Source organism: Phyllostomus discolor, chromosome 13, assembly GCF_004126475.2.
Source record: "Phyllostomus discolor isolate MPI-MPIP mPhyDis1 chromosome 13, mPhyDis1.pri.v3, whole genome shotgun sequence".
NCBI classification, from domain to species: Eukaryota; Metazoa; Chordata; class Mammalia; order Chiroptera; family Phyllostomidae; genus Phyllostomus; species Phyllostomus discolor.
The window spans coordinates 8,085,832-8,106,136 of record NC_040915.2 but is presented as its reverse complement, the minus strand read 5'-3'; positions in this window follow the sequence as shown (position 1 = coordinate 8,106,136).

The window sequence follows — 20,305 nt, the reverse complement described above, 5'->3', positions numbered from 1 at the left end:
ACTTGGTCTGCAGACACTGGAGGACCAATATGAAAGTCTAAATAAATGTCTTGGAAATGGCAGAGGCTGACAAGTACTTGTACCTCGAGGCTTAGCATGCTTTCTGAGCTGTAAGCAAACTCAGTGGTCTCTGGTTTGGTCTTCAGTATTGATTCAGAACTGCTTCAGCATGGCAGTGGTACTTAGGGGACAAGGGTTAGTGCTAATGGTTAGGTTTTGTAAGCCTGGTCATGGGTGGATGTCCTGACCTCGAGGTCAGATATGTCCAAGCATGTCTCAGGAAAAAGCCATGTTACAAAGTGGGGTGAAATACACCAGATGTAGAATACGCCCTTGCTGGTGGGTCCAGCCAGCTTTTTTCAAGTTAGTCCCTTGCCAAGAACAATGAGGGTCTGCAATGTGTACTGAATACAGGAGGCAGAGGAGTTGAAGGGAAGCTATGTAATGTATTTGGTCTTGAGCATCTTTATTTCCCAGAACCACATGCAAAAGAAGTATAAATAATCTACCTTGGTTTGAATAAAACAGCTGCTTTTATTTAAACGCTTTCCATGATCTGTGACTAGAAGTACACCATAAAAACAAACAAGCCCCAGCTCTCCACTCCTGCCCGTTAGCCACACCGGGGCTGCTTGCAAAGGGCTGGGGAGGCATTCAACTAGGAACCAAGTTCTTTGAGGTGGCGGTGCAGTGGTAGCTCGGCGATTTTCAACCAGTGTGCCACGGAACACTGGTGTGCCACAGTATTTTTTAAAACATACATTACCTGCTTAGGGGCACTGCCCTCTTTCCTTAGACTGTCAAATTTAATGATGACAACAGCCGTCTAGTGTGAGTAAGTCAAGATTACACCTATTTTTTTGTCAGATTGGCAAGAGAAGAAAACTTCATGTGCTGAACAGTTTTAGTAATGTGTGCCATGAGATGAAAATGGTCGAAAATCACTGCAATAGCTCATGAGCTCTGAAAAGGTCTCAGTGATGAGAGATCTAGTTGTCTCTTTGATACCACTGCATCATACAAAGGGGGACCAAAACCCCCAGAATTTATAAATTGTGTGCGTGTTCTTAACACATTTAAACTTCAGTTGCCTTCCAAGTGCTCTCCTTTTGATGCGATATACATACTGACATTTTTTTCCACTACTCAAAATAATTTTTGAACTTGTCGATTTTGATGCCTTTTAGTGATTCTGTCAGTTTTTTGTTTCACCTCTTCCACATCGGCAAAACATTTCCCTCTAAGGACTTCTTTCGTCTGGGCAAACAAACGGGGGCGGGGGGGGGAAGCTTGAGTGAATAAGAAGTGTGGGGCATGAGGGTCATGCTGTTCTTTGGTGAAAAACTGCTGAATGCTCAGCAGGGTTTGGGCAGGTGTGCCTGTAAATCACCTATCATGAAATGGGCAAACACGGTGAGTCTTCAAAAAACTTTTTACTGAAGCTGAACGCAGCCTCTCACAACAACGCCAGTTGGTACACTGACACAGATGGGTTCCTAGAACACACCTAGCAAGGGAAGCCTATGCAAGTGGCCCACCCTCTGGAAGATCAATTCCATTTGGCAGGGGGGAGGTACTTGGACATTTCTGCCATCAGCCCAAGGGGCAGTTGGCCTACATCATTGGGTATCTTAAAATATTGCAGAGCAAGTGGTGTGTGGCTTCTGAAATTCCTAAGTTCGATGTTGGAATCCTAAAAGCCAACATTCTGAGCTAGGTTTGGGTGCTGGTGCACTTAGCATTTGTGAATGAGAGAAGAGTGCTGAAAGGACTGTTAGTGTAAAGGGTTAGGTGAATTCAGAGTGACCAGGACAGTAATAAGTATTGGATGCTCAGTCCTTGACATGGCAGAAAAAGTCTAACACCGAGCATTTCCCATGTGCCAGGCATTTTACATGAGTTACTGAGCTGTGTCAACAGTTTGGAAGAGGGGATGAAGATAAGTTGATTCAGATATTCTGACCCTAGAATCCCTAACTCAGAAAGCATTCGAGTTCCCTTTACTGAAATTTGTATTTAGTGGCCTTTGAAGGCTGGGCAAGAGCCCACACAGCTTTTAGGTACAGACTAGGAAGTGATGTGTGCGTGCCTGACCCCTGCTTCAGGAAGTCAGTCATGTGGCAAGCCCTTTGGGAATTACAATGAAGGAGGTTTGTGTGCCCATTGGCCCTCTGGAACCTGGACCAAATCAAGTGTCCTAGTCACCGCATTCCCAGAGCTCATGAATGACGACTATCTCAAGGACAATTATATGAGCCAGATTGGAAAGTGAAAGCTGATCAAGAAAACGATTTTCAACTCAGTACCTGCCGCCACAGCCTAATGTTCCTGAGGGTAAAGGAACTGTCAGAGCGGACTTAAATGGACAGGTCTGTTAGAAATGAAAAAGGAGGAAAAAATGGTTTCTTTTAAAGAGATACACGGAGTAGGATACCTCATCCCCAAATATAAGAGAAGTGTTGGGTTCACAGCGAAGTTGAAAAGGTACAGAGACAGCCCATGTGCCTCTGCTCCTGTGTGTGCCTAACCTCCCAATTACAAGATCCCCTACCGGGATGGCACATCAGTTGAAGCTGATGAACCTACATTAGCAATCACCCAGAGTCCACACTTTATATTGGGATTCACCAACATTCTGCGTTGTGCACGCTCTTCATGGTTGTAGATTCTGTAGGTCCAGACGTGTGATTACATGTCCACCATTAGTGTTTTCACTGCTCAGATCCTCTGTGCTGTCATCTTACCACGCCCTCACCCCCATATGTCATATCCAAGTAAAATAGTTCCTCCTTTCTCCCTGTAAACCCAATTAATTTTGGAGTATTCTTGTAGCTGAAGACTGGCCTCAGTTTTTTAGACTTCAGTAAACTTCTGGTAATCTGTATCAAAGACTGAGAAACTAGTCAGCTAGCTGTTCAGGCCTTAACAAGCATGGTGTGGAATCTCGAGCTAGTCCTTCATCGCTTGATCATAGCCCCACCGTTCCGAAAACTTGACCAGTGTGGGGTTCTGTGCCTACATCTTGTAGGCACAAAAAGCCTTTCCTACAGCTAGCCCCCAGTGTGGTAGAATTGAGGCTCTGCTTTGGCTCTTATCTGAGTTCCTGGTGAGGGAGTGGGGGCGTGGTAGCCGGATGAATTGACAAACGTGAGTCGTGAGTCCCGAGTTCATCTGTTGCTTGGCCTGGTGGTGTCTTGGGTCAGCAGGATACTCTGATTTCAAGCCTATGATTCAGGATCTGCTGACACCCAACATTCCTGGTGCACTATTCATGTTCTTGTCTATGAAGGAATGTTAAGGCTTTCCAACTGTTGAGGCAAAGGACAGATGTTTGTCTGCTGGGGAGATCAGAGGTTAGAATAAGTTGGCAAAAACTATGGGAAAGGAGGGGTTGTGTGTATAGGAGAGGGTGGGGTATGTGATTCTAGACAGGGGGCTTAGTTTCCTCAGCCAGAGTGTAGTCTGGGGAGCATAGCAAATGAGCAGGAAGACATGTCGCCGTGGAGTTTGAGTAATGTCCACGGAAGTAAGTAAGCCACTGCCAGGCATCAGCTGAGAGTGGTTTGGCAGAGTGCTGGGAGTGGCTGGTCCAGGTACCTGGAGTCAGACAAGTGACTGGATGGCCTGGCTGGGCTTAGGAGTTTACTTGACTTCATCGCAGCTCAAGGCTGTGTGCTGTCCTCATAAGACAGACCTGTCCTGTGTGCAAAGGCAGCAAAATGGCAGTGTGGTCCCGATCACAGGTGTGTGCTCCTGGGTAATTGTAGCTCCGAAGTTTCTTCATTAGCCACCCTCTCTGTGTTGGCTAGGAGCCTTTTAAAGTATTACAACCCTTAAAGGGCAAACAGGAGGAAATGCCTTTAAACACCCAACAACTGTTTACTGAGCCCCTGTTGTGTGCCAGGTGTTTCTGGGCACCGGGAATGTAATAGAGTGGGGCACACCACCAAGTGTCTGCCCTGCTAGAGCTTATACTCGCAGAGACAAATGTAAAAAGAATAATGCGCTATGAAGAAAAGCACAGCAGGGTAGGAGGCAAGAAGGTAAAAAGAAGTACCCTTCAGCCAGGGCTGGTGGTCTGCTGCACAACGCAATTAGTTTGTGAATTATGACCATTGTCTTCCTAATGGGAATAACTCCCTTTGAAGTAGTGGCTTTTAACTTTTTAAATTTGGGTCAATTTTAACTTAATAGTGCACTGATTGGGCGAGTAATGACACTGGTGGTTTCTAAGGAGGTAACATTGAACCAAGACCTAAAAGATGGAAAGGAGCTATCTTTTTTCACCCATCTGTATTAGATACTATCACACTTTTTAGACATATTTTAAAAGGAAAAGCTGAAGTATAGTTTGCAGAGAAGCACTGACTGTAACTTGCCAGCACCCCCAGAGAGTTCTGCCTTCCGCTGCTGGGCGCTGGAGGCCAGGGCCAGCAGGAAGGAAGCTGCCAGAGGGGAGCCCATTGAAGCCCAGGCTGGCCTCCGCAATCCCCTCCACTTCCTGAGACTCCTCCTCAGGGCCTCAAAAGGACGGTTGAGATGGTGTCTTCTCAGATTGCTGGAGCTCCCTTCCAGAACCGGACACCTCTGGTGGCCTCGCCCGTTAATAACTTCCGAGTGTGATCAGACACGACACAGTCTCTTTCCTCCTCCGGCCACCGCCTCCACCACCTTCCCTGCCGCTGTGCCTATAATGGCCTCCTCCACTGGATTATTCCCAGTGGCATTCAAACATGCCGATAGTACCTTTAATCCTAAAAACAAACTTTCACTTTGCAAACTCTGTGTCTGCCCCTTTTCTGTGCCCCTCTTGTTAGCAAGACTTGGGAGAACTATAGTCCATTCTCTGTCCATCTTCTATTACCTTCTCACTGGACCCCTCCACTGAAGTAGTTGGCTTTAGTAAGGTTATTTTCTCATTGCCAAGTATAGTAGATATTTTTCTCACTACTAAGTTCTAGTTTTTAGCATTTGAAGTGATTGACCAAAACAATCTCCTGGAAATAACTGTTCCACCATCACACCAGACTTGCTTGTTTTCCTCCTGTCTTTTTGACTGGTACTTCCTGACTTCCTTTGCTAATTCTTTCTGACCTCTACATGTTAGGGTGACCTGATGCTTACGTCTCTCTGTGTCTCTCCTCTACCTAGGTGACCTTGTCTAGTCCCATTTGTATACTGAAAAGTCCCAAGTTTTTATCTTTAGCCTAACTTCTCCCAAGCTCCAGAATTATGTCCCCAGCCACCTCCACGACATGACCCACGTGCATAACATGGATCCACGTGGATCTCAAACTAAGCTTCTGATCTCCCACTCAGATTCCTGGTGCTGCCCTGGCTGGTGTAGCTCAGTGGATTGAGCACTGGCTGGCGAACCAAAGGGTCATTGGTTTGATTCCCAGGCACATGCCTGGTCCCCAGTGAGGGGCACATGAGAGGCAACCACATGTTGTTTATCTCCTTTCCTTTCCCCCTCCCTTCCCCTGTCTAAAAATAAGTAAATAAATTCTTTTTTAAAAAACCTGGTGCTCCCCACCTCAATCAATAGGTATACTTTTCTCCTCATCTCCACCACCCCTGCACTAGTTCAAGGCTCCCAAAAGATCTCACTACTTTCCTTCTCCCCCCACTACAATCCATTCTCCACACAGTCACAAAAGGGATCTTTCTACCCTATAGATCCGATCATGCCACCCTCCATTCTTTGAGGTTGCTAAATGCAAATAAAATAAAATCCAACTTTCTTATTGTGTCCTCCTTACAAAGCTCTTCCTGGTTCAGCCCCTGCCTGCTTCTCTGCCTTTATCTCTTTTCACTCTCCCCCATTCATTAAGCTCTAATGACACTGGCCTTGCTGTTTCTAGGGCACACCAAGGTCATTCTTATCTTAGAGCCTTTGCATGTGCTCCATGTGAGCACTTCTCCCACCTCTGTCCACGGCTGGTGCCTTCTTCAGCAGGTTTCTGCTGAAATATATTTTGCCTCTGCCCTCCCACCTTTACTTTCTAAATCAACTCTGTTACTTATCTACCTAACATTCTATAATTTGTGCTTATCACATCTAACCCAGTAGAATATAAACTCCCTGAGGACAGAAGTCCTTTTCCTGTCTTTTCTACCACTGCCTAGGACAGGGGTGGAGAGGGTACTGGATAAATATTTATTGACTGATGGGCACAGGCCACACTGGCAGCTCTCTGAGCCCGTGGCTTGGCCTCTCAGGAATTCTCCTTAGGAAATCCGTGCTACTCAGTGGCCACTTGGCAGACAGGCAGGCCTTCCTGACTGAGTGTTCAGCATTCACACACTAGCTAGCACCTGGCTTATAGGACATACTGAAGTCACACTCACCTTCGGCCTACTGATGTCTCCCAGAGTCTGGCTCCTGGAATGCTCGGCATCTCGGGGCCTGGCCCGGAGCAACATGCGCAGCCAGCTGGCAGGCCAGGCTGCAGTCCTCTCGGACAGGCTGCCCTCTCTGGTGGTTGTTGTCCCGGACTGCTGATTCCAGATGCCACAATGGGGCTGGGATCCTCTGGAAGCCCAGAGACTCAGATGGGAAGAAGGACATAGTGGGAAATGATAGATCATGCCTGTCATGGTTTTCTCATCTGCAAAAGACCCCTTGATGCACTGCACTGCTCTGCTCCTGACCAAGCCTACCAGCCCCTACCACCAGGATTTGCAGTATGTGAACTTGATTTCTCAGAGAGACACTGACCCACAGGGCTGGAGCCTTCTTCCAGGGGCACACTGTTGAGTTATGATCAAGTTGCACTGGCACTCAGTCTCTGATGGCCAGACCAGGGGTCTGGGACCTGGAGAGGAGAGAGGGCTGCTTCTAGAGGCATCTCAGTGAGGGGACGTGCTAAAAATGGCAAACCTGGAAGGGTCAGGCTCTAGGAAGATGCTCTCTTTGGATGGTTATCTGACCCTCTGGCACCATCTGCTGGCTGGAGCCTATCAGTGCCAGTAGTTCTTGGGGACTGTCGAGGACCAGACTGCAGGCAACCTCAACCCTGTCTCTATCTTTGCTGAGCTGGGTGTGGTCACTCTGAGACCACAACACACACCCATATATCCCCACAGACCTTCCCTCTCAGGGAGGCGATAGAAGGGAGCATAGCCCATGCTCTGCTGGAAAGCTTTGACTCATCCATGATGAGTCAGACCTAGGTTCAAAGCCTACCTCCCTAATTCCCCACTGTGTGGCCTGAGGCAGTTACAAAATCCACCTCAGCCTAGATGGAGGCTGGCCCACTCTGACAACCCTCCAATCCAGTCGGGGCCCACAGTTCTCTGATGGTGATGGGTACAGGTAGTAGGTAAAGGTCAGAAAGTTTTCTCCTTTACCATTTAGGTGTGGATGTCCTACTGCCTACAGCTTATGTAGCAGCTTCCCAAGGGTGGGCCCATAGCACTCCAGGGGTGGCGCTGCACTGGCTGGCTGAGGTAGAAGCAAAGAAGCTGATAAGTGCTCCTTTCTGCAGCTGTGTCCAAGGTCTCAGTTGGACTCCCAGGCACAGGGACCTTGCAACAACCCCTACTTTCCCTCCCATCATTCTCCATTACTCCTCTAGCCTTGGCTGCAAAGGGTTGGGCCATGTAAAGGAGAGAATACAGGGGTGCAAGTTCCTTCAGGACCCCACACTGGTGTCACTCTAGGCATGAGATATGCACTATCCCACTTTTCACACTCCTCTCTTTTTATTTTTTTAAGATTTTATTTATTTATTTATTTGTTTTCAGAGGAAGGGAGGGAGAAAGAGGGATAGAAACATCAATGTGTGTTTTCTCTCATACGCCCCCTACTGGGGACCCGGCCCAGAACCCAGGCATGTTTCCTGACTAGGAATCAAACTGGCGGCCCTTTGGTTCACAGGTCAGCACTCAACCCACTGAGCCACATCAGCCAGGGCAACACTCCTCCCTTTTTAAAAATTGAGTTATGACTTGTATGCAGTACATAAGTGTGATTATAGTTCTGTGAACTTTTATATTTGCATACACCCATGAAACTACCACCTAGAACAAGATGGAGAATTTCCTGGAGAACTTCCTCATCAATAGCTGAGGAAGTATGCCTCCCTACCAAAGGGTACTACTATTTTATCATCTCTAACCTAGTCAGGCCTGCTTTTGGTCTTTATTTCACTGGACTCATAGAATAAATACTCTTGTAATCTAGCTTCTTTTGCTCAACATTATGTCTATGAAATTCATCCATGGTATTGTTTATATCAGTAGTTTCTTTTTCATTACCATTTGGTATTCCATTGTATGAATATACTGTGCTTTATTTTTTCACTTTATAGTTGATGGATTTGTTATTTTTGTTTTTTTAATTTAGACCTGGCTGGTGTGGCTCAGTGGGTTGAATGCTGGCCTGTGAACTGAAAGGTCACCTGTTTGTTTCCTGGCCAGGGCACGTGCCTGGGTTGCGGGCCAGGTCCCCATTTGGGGGCGTGTAAGAGGAAACCAATCGATGTATCTCTCGCACATGGATGTTTCTCTCCCTTTCTTTCTCCCTCCCTTCTCCTCTCTCTAAAAGTACATAAATAGAAACCCCTTTAATTTGAAGCAACTTTATTTCATATATATTCTTTCATTGCTGGCATCTACTTTGTTTTCTCTTATGAATAAAGTTGTAGTGAATGTTCTTAACATATATTTTGGTGGACATAGGACTTATTCCTGTTGGGTATTTGTCTGAAGTTGGAATTACTGGGTATACATGTATTTAACTGTGGTAGATACTGTCAGGTTTTTAAAAAATATATAGTCTTTTTAAAATCCTCACTGGAGGACATTTTTTCATTGCCTTTAGAGAGAGAGAAGAAGGAAGGAAGAGAGGAAGGGAGAGAGAAAAACATCAGTATAAAAGAGAAACATTAATTGGTTGTCTCCCAAACAAACCCATAACCTAGCTGTATGCCCTAACTGGGAATCGAACCCACAACCTTCTGATTATGAGACAGTGTTCTTACCAACTGAGCCAAACTGGCCAGGCCAATACTGTCAGTTTTTTGAAGTGTATCAATTTGCACTCCACCAGTAACTTGTGGGAGCTTCAATGGTTCCACACCCTTGTCAACACTTGATATTGTCACTTCCTTTTTTAAAATATATTTTATTGATTATGCTATTACAGTCATCCCATTCCCCCTTTCACTCCCTCCCCCGTGCATACCCCCTCCCGCTCACATTTCCCCGCTTCAGTTCATGTCCATGTGTCATAAGTTCTTTAGCTTCTACATTTCCCATACTATTCTTGCCCTCCCCCTGTCTATTTTCTACCTACCATCTATGCTACTTATTCTCTGTACCTTTTCCCCCTCTCTCCTCCTCCTACTCCCCTGTTGTTAACCCTCCATGTGATCTCCATTTCTGTGGTTCTGTTCCTGTTCTAGTTGTTTGCTTAGTTTGTTTTTGTTTTAGTTGTGGTTGTTAGTAATTGTGAGTTTGCTGTCTTTTTACTGTTCATATTTTTTGTCTTCTTTTTCTTAGATAAGTCCCTTTAACATTTCATATAATAAGAGCTTGGTGATGATGAACTCCTTTAACTTGACCTTATCTGAGAAGCACTTTCTCTGCCCTTCCATTCTAAATGAAAGCTTGGCTGGATCAAGCAATCTTGGATGTAGGTCCTTGCCTTTCATGACTTGGAATACTTCTTTTCAGCCCCTTCTTGCCTGTAAGGCCTCTTTTGAGAAATCAGCTGACAGTTTGATGGGCACTCCTTTGTAGGTAACTGTCTCCTTTTCTCTTGCTGCTTCTAGGATTCTCTCCTTCATTTTTACCTTGGGTAATGTAATTATGATGTGCCTTGGTGTGTTCCTCCTTGGGTCCAACTTCTTTGGGACTCTCTGAGCTTCCTGGACTTCCTGGAAGTCTATTTCCTTTGCTAGATTGGGGAAGTTCTCCTTCACTATTTGTTCAAATAAGTTTTCCACTTGTTGCTCTTCCTCTTCTCCTTCTGGTACCCCTATAATTCGGATGTTGGAACGTTTCAAGATGTCCTGGAGGTTCCTAAGCCTCCCCTCATCTTTTTTGAATTCTTATTTCTTCATTCTTTTCTGACTGTATGTTTTTTTCTTTCTTCTGGTCCACTCCATTGATTTGAGTCCCAGTTTTCTTTCCATCACTATTGGTTCCCTGTGCATTTTTCTTCATTTCACTTAGTGTAGCCTTCATTTTTTCATATAATTTGTGACCAAATTCAACCAATTCTGTGAGCATCCTGATCACCAGTGTTTTGAACTGTGCATCTGATAGGTTGGCTATCTGTTGGTCACTTAAAAGTGTTGGCTCTGAGGCTTTGATTTGTTCTTCTGTTTGAGCGGTGTTGTGTTTTTTTTTTTGGTTGTTGTTGTTGTTTTTGGTCTGGTCATGCCTGTTACGCATGAGGGGCAGAGCCTTAGGTGTTAATCAGGGCAGGACAACCCAGTCACTGGGTTGTGACACTGTATGTGGGTGGGGGGTGGTTCAGAGAGGAAACAATGGCGCTTGTTCTGCTCTCGCTCTCATATTTCAGTCCCTTCCACCACTTCCCCCAAGCAAACTGGGCCCTTCTGGTGATGGTTCCTGGGTGGGTGGGTTGTGTATGTTCTAGGACCCCGTGGGTCTCTCCAACGAACTCTCCTGTGAGGCGGAGTTTCTCCCAGCACCTCAACCCCAACAAGTGTTTTCAATCAGTGCTTTCAGGCTTTATTTCCTGGGGCTCGGGTTGTAGGTTGGGTGGTCTGTCTCACTGCCTGTTTTCACCTGGTTTATCTGCACACACAAATGTGTGACTCCAGACAGCCAGCTGCCTTGTGCACCTCACTGGGTCTGCTCATTGTCTCCCCACGCCCGTGCCTGGCATCTGCCATTGGGGTCTGCTAGCCGCCGCCTGCGCCCTGTGTGCTGGGGTCTGCCAGCCACTGCTTTTTCCTGCCATGACCCCTCTCTACTGGCCGCCAACTCTGCCCCTCTTACTGATCTGAACGAATGGTTGTCGGGACTTCCATACAGTTTAATTTTCTGTCCTGGTTGTTATTTTTTTTTCCTAAATTTTTGTTGTCCTTAATTTTGGTTGTGTGAGGAGGCACAGTGTGTCTACCTATGCCTCCATCTTGGCTAGAAGTCCTGTCACTTTCTTAAGTTTAGCCATTCTGTTGACTAAAATATTAATTTTCACAAAAATTCTGTGAGGTAGATACCGCTCTGTGCCCCATTCTACAGACAAAAACAGAAGCTAGGGAGAAGAACTCACCCAGACTACACAGGATGTGAGCAGCAAGTGGGCAGGAGCCGGTCTGCATGATTCTTGGCCAGCTGTGGCTGTATGAAATTTTAAAGTCTGAAAACACAGGTGAACTCTATCTCTTGAGCACACCTGTGCCTCTTCTCCCCATTTCTTCCCTCAAGGCATGTACCTTTGCTGCCTTTCTCCCAAGCTCTAAGGGCCCTTCTTTTGCCCCTGTAACTTGTTTCCTGAGCTTTTGCAGCCCAGCTGGCTCACCTCTTCCATGGCTCACTTATTCTACCTTTGTGACTTCCTAAATAAACTGTTGCATGTAGAAAGAAAGAAAGAAAGAAAGAAAGAAAGAAAGAAAGAAAGAAAGAAAGAAAGAAAACTCAGGTGTTCCAAAACGATAACTGTCTTATTTTCTGAATGACTTTCTATAGTACCTATTTCCATTTGATAGCAAAAATGTAATCTGGTCACCTCCTTGTGAATTCAGTCGGGTGAGTGTATGATCACTCAGTCACTTCAGGGGCACCCTCAGTCAAGTTGAAGGTTCTGTCCCTCTTCTGCTATCCAAGAGCACAGCTACATTCTGCAGAGCCTATGTGGTCATGGTACGGAGTGGGGGTGAGGGGCTGGTTGTCTGGTCCTTGGTCTTTACCCATCTTCCTCTCCTGTGCAGGGAGCCAGGCAGACCTCAACACTACCAGGTTGTGAACTGTCATCCTCAGTTCCTATGGTGGCCACAGATATCTGCATTTGTGCCATGGTCTCTGGCTTGGACTACCTAGGTTCATCTGCTTTCATGCTCCTTGCATTGCAACCCCAGAAGCCCCTTCCTGGTCACCTACCCTGTCTTTGAGCAACTTCCATGCTGTTTTAGGGCTCAGGACATATTTTAATGCTCCTCGGGATCCTCACACATTAGGCATGAGCCTAAGATTCTTTCAGGCCCATTTGCCTAGGCACAACAAGCTGCCATTTCTACTTGACCACTATCAGACCTTCTCATGATGAAAGATTTTAGACTTTCATCTTGTTCACAGATCAAGGCACAGATTCTCTCAGCTCTCAGAGCCCCCAAACCTTTCTGGGGGTCCTAATCTCTCCATATCTCTGGTTTGAAAGGCAGAGGTAGGAAGTGGCAGCGTTCCTTCTCAGAGACCCATGTTGGTAGTCAATGCTCTCTTCTCTGCCTTATCCCCCTACCCCCTGCAGTCTTTTGAAAATCTGACTCTGGCATCATCAAATCTTTCCAAGTCTGCTGTTGCTGGTATAAAGTTTAAGATTTGGGTCCTTCAGCCTCTCTCTCTCTCTCTCTCTCTTACAATTTTATTTATTTATTTTTAGAGAGAGGGAAAGGGAAGGAGAAAGAGAGGGAGAGAAACATCAATGTAAAACTTTAGTCAGTTGCCTCTCACACAGGTCCCAACTAGGGACCAGGCCCACAACCCAGGCATGTGCTCTGACTGGGAATTTAACAGGTGACCTTTTGCTTTGTTGGATGATGCCCAATCAGCTGAGCCACTCCAGCCAGGGCTCCTTCAGCCTCTTGTGCATTCAGTGTTCTAAAAAACTTTCTTGCTCTAAAAAGCTTTGGGTTTGAAGAATCTATTTTGCAAATCAGGATTCAAGAATTTGACTCTTTCGTTGGAATAATAAGATGGTCTAATTTTAGGTGGAAGGCTTAGAGTGTTGCAAAAAAGAGGAAGGAGTAGCTCAGCAGGGGAAGGTGAAGCTCATAGAGGAGAAATAACTTGCCCAAGATCACACTGCAGAGTCGCTGTCCATACCATTCTATCAGGAGAGCAAGACCAGAAAGTTGATGCAGCAGCAGAATGCAGCCAGGAGATCTCTGACCATGTGACATGTGGTCCTGTGGGCTGGAATACACATATTCCAGTATAGAATCCAAAGTCTGTCCCATGGGTGGTAAGTGCCTGAGAAAGGGGGTGAACTGAATTCTGGGCAACAAAGTCCCATTTTAGATGCACTGAGAGGGCTGGTCCTTGTAGGGATTCTCCTGTGAGCCCTTTGCAGCTAACGAAACTATATTTACAAAGGGATATCATCTCTGGAAATGAATTCACCATAAAAACCAGGTCTTCCCAGCTGCTGTGCTTGAATCCAAGTCCTTTAGCTTCCCTGGAGGTAGTATGCTGGATACAGTTGTAATACAATAAGTGGGCTGGGGTGGCAGAAGCATAGCTGGGGCCTGAGCCTCAGCCCTACTCTTCCATGGCTGTGTGACATGGGAAATCCCTTCTCTTTGGTTTTATTTCCTTCTTCTATAGAACAAGGAGTTTTCATTATGTGGTGTTAGGAACTTCCCTGCCAGGTTTCAGAAGCTGTAATTCCCCATGGCTAAGGCTGAGCGAGTAACCTTGGGACCATAAGCCACTAAGGAGACAAAGCTTATCTCCCTGGCACCGGCACCACCTCTGCCCCCTTTATTTCAGACTGCCTGGCCCCCAGTGCATGACTGGTTAGCCAATGATGGGTAGAATTCCTCAAAGGAGGGACAACTTAAGACAGGCATGGTCATGAAGGGGCCTCCAGGGAAGGACTTGGGGGGCTATAGCAAAAGGGGGTGATGGACCTTTGCCCCTCAGCTTTGACATAGCCTGAGTCCTCATTTTGTCTACAAGAAGTCTCCTAATCTCTTGATTGCCTTACATCCCCTGCCTTACTTAAGCCTGAAACAATGACAGAGGGTGGCGTAGCCCTGTGCTGGAAAGGGTGGGTTCCCCAGGGTGATCAGGCCTAAGAAAGAATACATAAAGTCCTATGAAACCTGCTTTGCTAAGAATGCTCTCAGTTTTCTCATAAAGGTCCAAGCATGAAATGAGTTTGTTTCCCAAAGTTTTATAGCCCTTTAGCTAACAGACCCTGACTCAGAATAAGCCCTAATAATTCTTTGTATGTTATCTATTGTTGGATCCTTACTGCCTGACAGTGATTGATGAGCTTTACCTGTATTCCTGTGCAAATTGAACCCAATAAAAGCCCATTGAGGAAAAGGCTCCTGGTCCTTCTCCTTTGAGAGATCGGCTACCTTTTCTCCCCAAGCAGATCATGTCCTGGTAAACTTATTCTCATCCGTGGCAGCCAGGGGGACCCTGAAGATAGAGCCCCCACCCCCACATCTGGCATCCAGGACAGGGACCTGAGGATTTGGGACCTGCTTGGACCAGAGACTACAAGCCATTGTCAAGGACAGCACACCTAAGAGGATGAAAATGAACACTTTCATCCCACCAAGGACAGGGGCATCTCTTGGTAAGGCCCCCAGGCGTGTTACAGGTAAGAAGAAAGGTTTCTGTCATGACGCCCCTTGAGCAGTTTTCTTCTTATTTCTCTCCCCTGCACCTTCTTCCATGAATAGGAGCCTTGCCTTCTCTCTCCCAAGCATTTGCTGCATTTCTCGGGCACGGGTTGAGCAGTTAAGAGCCACAAGGGCACTTGCCACTAGAAGGCACTGTGAGAGGATACTGTAGGACATGGACCATGTCAGAACACTAGGTTCCTGCCGGCCACAAGAAAAAGTCCATGCAATGAGAGGCACATTGTAAAAGCACTCACAAGCCCATCCCCTGCAGCATGATCCCTGCCTAGGTTTAGGCTTGGGGAGGAGAAAGCAAAGACTTCCCCTTTTATCAATGTATGTAGCAAGGTATTTATGAGCATTTCAGCTTCTTCCTGAGCATTGAAGAAAAGAGGCACTTCTTCCCTCTGGCTCAAGATTTCAGGTGTCCCTACATGAGTGGGGGCCTCTCAAAGGTGTCTGGGATCAATTCCTGAGACATGCAGGGGCCTCACAAGGCATTCCACCTCACATAATTTAATTTCTGGCTCATCTGGGAAGTGCCATATAAAGGTTGGTCACTTAGTGCTAGGAGCCCCCTGACAATGTGGTGTGTGGAGCAACTGAAGAACAACACCTCAGCTACCTCAGAGCCAGCTGTGGAACCAGAGGAACATTCCTTTCTCCAATACACAACGGAGGGATGGTGGAGAGATCACCAAACTAGGCTGGTGATTGCAGTTAATGAGTGGGGATGAGGGAACCCTGTCTTGTACCCCACAGTCCAGCAGCTGCCTTGTCTCTCCCTCCTGAGTAGAGGGTTTGAAAGAGGGTAGGGTTGATTCAGAAAGTGTGGAGCTAAACGAGTCACCATCGACCGACATTGCTGGCCCCTGACTAGCAGTGCTTCATCACTGAGTCCCTACTGCAGAGGTTTTGCAGCTGACCTTGGACTTAACTATTATTTGGAAGTCAAGATGGAGGCTTAGGTAAACATAGCTCGCCTCCTTGAACAACCACATCAAAATTACAACTAAACTACAGACTAATAATCACTCAAAACCATCAGAAATCAAGTTGAATGGAAGTCCTACAACTACAGAACTAAAGAAACCACATCAATCCAGAAGGATTGTGGAGACATAGAGACACAGAACGGGCAGGTCCCACATGTATGGTGGATAAAAATTCAGGAGGGACACCCAGGAGCGAGGGGTCCCAGCCCCACATAAGCAACCCCACCCTAGAGTACTAGTGCCAAGAAGAAAAGCCCCCATAACTTCTGGCTTTAAGAACTAGTGGGATTGGAGCCTGTGAAAAAAGCTACTGGACTCCCTGGCAGTTCCTTTTAAAGGGCCTGAGCTGAATTTACACATGCCAGCACCACTGGGGCAGAAGCTTGAAAGGCACCAGTGGCATACAAGGAGGAACTGAAGGGTCTGGCATTAGGACAAGAGCTAGGGGACAGCTCTCTCCCAGACACAAAAGCAGGCAGAGGCCATTGTGTCTTTTCTAAGCCATCCCCCCACAGAGCCACAGAACCAGCAGGCTGGAGCCATATCTGAGACTCACACTGTTTGCCTTGCCCTGGTGTTTACCAGAGGCTCTGCCCCACCCAACTGATAGGCCCACCCCCGGCCCCATACCACTGGCTAAGTGACCTCAGGCACAGCACTTAGCAGCAGCCAACTTTGGATAACAGTTTGGCTATGCCAGGGAACCTCCAAGACCGGCACAAGTAGCACCCATTTCAGATTGCTTGGTAGCTCACACTGGGTGGCCCCTGGTGGAACACAGGTGGTAGCTGACCTGACCTGAACTGCCCAGGAAACACCAGAGCTGGCACACCCAGTGGACAACTACAGACAACATCAGAACACCGCCACCCTGCCCCTGCACAGCTGATGCTCCACAGAGGGCAGAGATTGGTGGTTAGTCACAGCCGGTCCTTGCAGCTGACTGGCCTTGATAAATCCCTCCCATAGACCTGCCAACAGCAATCAAGGCTCAGCTACAAGAGGAGGGTGTAATCAGCCCACACAGAGGGCACACGTCTTGTACCTAGTTTGGGTGATGGGGGAGCTGTGCCACTGGAACCTATAGGCCATGCTACCAAGACAGAGAATCATAGTGGTTCTACCTAATACACAGAAACAAACACAAGGAGGCTGCCAAAATGAAGAAACGTGGTCCAAGTGAAAGAACAGATCGAAACTCCAGAAAAAGAACTAAACAAAATGGAAATGAGCAATCTATCAGACACAGGATTCAAAACACTGGTTACAAGGATGCTTAAGGAACCCAGTGAGTACTTCAACGTCATAAAAAGAGCCAGGCAAAAATGAAGGATATACTAATGGCAATGAACAATTTACAGGGAGTCAACAATAGAGTGGATGAAGCCGAGAATCAATGATATGGAACATGAGAAAACAAAAAACAATCAAGCAGAACAACAAGAAGAAAAAAGAATTTTAAAAAATGAGGATAGTGTAAGAAGCCTCTTGGACAATTCCAAGTGTCCAACATTTGCATCATAGGGGTTCCCGAAGAAGAGAGAGAGCAAAAAATTGGAAATCTATTTGAAAAACTAATGAAAGAAAACTTCCCTGATTTGGTCAAGGAAATAGACATGCAAATGCAAGAGGCACAGAGAGCCCCAAACAAGATGGACACCAACAGGTCCACACCAAGGCACATCATAAGTAAAATGACAAAGCTAAAGAGAAAGAGAGAATCTTAAAAGCAGCGAGAGAAAAGCAGATAATTACCTACAGGGGAGTTCCCATAAGACTATCAGCTGATTTCTCAAAGGAAACTTTGCAGGCTAGAAGGGGTTGGCAAGAAATATTCAAAGTCATGAAAAGCAGGGACCTACAGCCAAGATTGCTCTACCCAGCAGAAATATCACTTAGAATCGAAGGGCAGATAAAGAGCTTCCCAGACAAGAAAAAAAACTGGAGCTCATCATCACCGAACCATTATTATATAAAATGTTAAAGGGACTTATCTAAGAAAAAGATCAAAACTATCAATAATAAAATGACAATAAACACATACCTGTCAACAATTGAATCTAAAAAAACAAACCAAGCAAATGAGAACAGAGACAGAATTATGGATATGGAGAGCATTTTTATGGTTACTATATGGGAGGGGAGTTTGGGGGAATGGGTGAAGAGGTGAGGGGATTAAGAAGTATAAATTGGGCCCTGGCTGGTGTAGCTCAGTGAATTAAGCACCAGCCTGTGAACCAAAAGGCTGCCGCATCGATTCCCAGTCAGGGCACAAGCCTGGGTTGTGGGCCAGATCCCTAGTAGGGGATGCGTGAGAAGTGGCTCATTGATGTATCTCTTGTACATCCCTGTTTCTCTCCTTCTCTTTCTCCCTCCCTTCTCCTCTCTCTAAAAATAAATAAAATCTTTTTTTAATCTGAAAAAAAAGAAGTATAAATTGGTAGTCGCAGAATAGCCATGGGGATTTAAAGTACAACATAGGAAATAGCATAGTTGGAGAACTTATATGCATGACCCATGGACATAAACAAAGGTAGGGGGATTGCCTGAGGGAAGTGGGAAGTGTGGGGTGGTGGGGGCAAAGGGGGAAAAATTGGGACAACTTTATCAGTACAGTCAATTAAATATTTTTTTTAAAAAATCACTTGGAGACTTGTTTAAAAGGCAGAAAAGCCTGCCCCTGGGGGAGTTGATTAATTAGGTCAAGAGTTGATCCAGGAATCTGAATTTTTCTTGACCTGATGTCATTTTCTAAAGAAAAATTTTTTGACATATGTAATACATTCATATCGATTGAAATCCTAAAGATAGAAAGGGTATAAAGTGAAAAATTACCCAACCCCTGTCCCCCAGTCACCTAGTTCTCCTCCCCAATTTCTTGTGTACTTTTCCTGAAATAATCTATGCATAGAATAGTATGCATGAATAAATGAGGTCTGTATATTAAAAACAAACATCTTTTTTTGCTTTGAAAAAGTTTCTTTATTTTATAAAAATAAAGCAGTTAATAATAGTACACAAAAACCCTGACCAGTGTGGCTCAGTTGGTTGAGCATTGTCCCTTAAAACGAAAGATTGCCTGTTCGATTCTGGTCAGGGCACATTCCTGGGTTGCAGGCCTGGTCCCTCCCTGGTTGAGGCAGGTGAGAGAAGCAACCAATCAATGTTTCTCCCCCTCCCTTCCTTCCTCTACCTTTGTAAAAATAAATAAATAAAATCTTAAAGAAAAAATAATTGCATGCAAAACACATATTTGCTATGACACTCTCATATCACTCTATTATTTATTATTTCACCTATTTCAATGGAATTTGTGGGAATTAATTTTTAAGTTAATTTAATATTTACATACTTATGTGAGAGAAAGTAAATACTATATACATGGTAATTGTTGAAATTCAGTGTTCTCGGTATTTATAACACTACATTAAGGGGAAATTTAAAACGGAGAAATCATTTTTTAACAACCCTAAAAACAAGCATCGCTAATACTGGGCAAATTTGTAAAAACATACAGCTGCTTTATGCCAGACCCTGTGCTGGGTACTTGGGCTAGTTGTGTGACCTGGCCCTGCCCAGTCCTGCTTAGGATGCTCAACAAAAGTTTACAAGGCGCCACTTTGTATGCCATGCGTGGGGGGGGGGGGGGGGGCAAGGGGCCCCAGGCGGCCCTGCCTCAGAGACCTGAAGCTCAGCAGCCGGGGGCAGGGCTGTGTGATGGAAAAAGAGCATGAGAGGCGCAGGTCCTTTCATCTCCCTTCATCAGCTGTGGCACCTGGCAGATACTGGATACCCCTGCTCGTAGACAAAGACCTGGTAACTCAAGAAGCTGCTCGGCCTCCCTGCCCATTCCCATCCCAGAACTGTAGGCCTCTGATTTCTTTAGAGGGCCTTGTGTGGAGGTGTCCTTTGTCTCCCTGGCGTCAGGAATACATCATGTGCCTGCTGGTTAGGTGAGACTGGCGCCTGAGTCTCCCAGGGAGGGGTGGCAATGTTCCCTAAGCAGAGCTGGGTAGAGCCAGGTAAAGTCATGAGCTGGGTGGGCAGGGGTGCGGGGGGTTTCAGACCCACCCTTTTCCTTTAGGGTTGGTTTCATCCTATACACCCTATCACACCCTTCAGGGAGCACCTTAGGGAAGAGTTCTGGACCCTGGCTGATTGGCTGACTCACTGCAGAGCCTCAACCCTGTGCCCCGGCACACACGGGCTCAATACTCATTTCCTTCATGGATGGATATCTACTGCCAGAGGGAGGCCTCTTCTCTAGATTTGGGGTTTCCCTGCAACAGTGGTTATTTTGGGCCTGGAGGCCTCGAAAGAAGTCGATGGTAGGAAATAAGGGTTAAGAGAACCAAACTGTGTTGTAAAGACCACATACTGGCTATGTCGCGGAACCGTTCGAAACTTGTTCCCTCACACTTAAAAGAGAAAAAGGGTATTGCTATTTCGCCTCTTGGGTTACAGTGTACAGTGAGCTAAGTCATATTAGGGTCAGTGGACGGCCCTGAGGCCCTGGGCATAATCTCAGTGGTGACAGCAACGCCCACCTGCCTTTCTTCTTCTAGCCCGTTTCCCCACCCTAGGAGAGCCGCAGGACCTCCGAGCCCCTCCCTCCGCGCTCCACACACACTAGCAGTTTCTAGGGTTTTCAGGACTGGGGTCTTCAATTAGGCTTAGGGCAGCCCCTGCCTAAAAGACCCTGGCAGGTCGCATAGCCCGCCGTTCAGTTTCCCGTTTCCTCTGAGAACTGGGAGC